Genomic DNA, 924 nt, shown 5'->3' with positions numbered 1-924 from the left:
ATTCTCATCTACCTGCCAGCTGTACTCGAGTGCCTGACCACTGAGATCCTGGAACTAGCAGGAAGCATGGCTCATGACAGCGGAAGGACAGGATCGTCCATCAGCACCTACAGCTGGCTGTCCGCAGCGATGAGGAGCTCAGCAGACTGCTGGGAGGAGTGGCCATTGCCCTAGGAGGATTTCTGCCCAACATTCAGGTGGTCCTGCTGCCCAGGAGACCCAGAAGGCCCGCCAAGTGCAAGTAAACGGATCAACATCTGTGGCCAATTTTTTCAGATCTGCTATAAGACGGACCATCACAAGAGATCCTTCCCACCCACAGCCATCAACATCTAGAACAACTCTTTTATGAAACCAGGAAAATGAGCTACAACAAGATTTAATTTCCCTCTGGGATTAATAAAGTATTTTTGAATTGAATTGAACTGAATTGAATTGAATGTTGGTTTAGTGCTTATACCTTTAATCTAAATATTTTAGGAATAAACATTTTAAATAATCACTTTAAAAGTTATAAATGTTGTCTTTGGTGCCTGTTTGGTTTCCAAATATATTAGTGTGTGTGAATGACTGGTATTAACATAAAACACTTTGTAGAACGGTGTTTTATGAAGTTCAGTCCATTTCCTTCTATCAGTTGACCGGCAGTTCTGCCCCATCCAATATGGCGGCCGTTCCGATGTACTGCTGGAACGGGCCAGCCCATTCAATGAGGTGTCCATTAAAACTGCCTCACCAGTTCTCTGTTGTGAACTCCCCGGCAGATGACAATAGCCAATCAGTGATGGAGAAAGGTCAGGGGAGCTTTGAACCAATAATGATGAATGATTGTTTGAAATAAGTTGACTCAAAAACTCCTTTAACTCAAAAACCGCCAATCTGACTCCAAATCCGCCCAAATTATCCCCACCCGCCCAAAGCAAT

At 43.9% G+C, this 924-nt stretch overlaps 1 long non-coding RNA gene across 1 annotated transcript in view; it reads left to right on the top strand.

Annotated features, from left to right (window-relative positions):
• The window catches only part of LOC119421512, a 15,844-nt gene that overhangs the window by 13,884 nt on the left and 1,036 nt on the right, over nt 1–924 (top strand). The gene's annotated exons all lie outside the window — the stretch shown is intronic.

This window comes from Nematolebias whitei, chromosome 15 (assembly GCF_014905685.2).
Source record: "Nematolebias whitei isolate Nwh7 chromosome 15, NemWhi1, whole genome shotgun sequence".
NCBI lineage: Eukaryota > Metazoa > Chordata > Actinopteri > Cyprinodontiformes > Rivulidae > Nematolebias > Nematolebias whitei.
The sequence above is the reverse complement of the archived record's forward strand: the minus strand, read 5'-3'. Positions and strand labels throughout refer to the sequence as shown.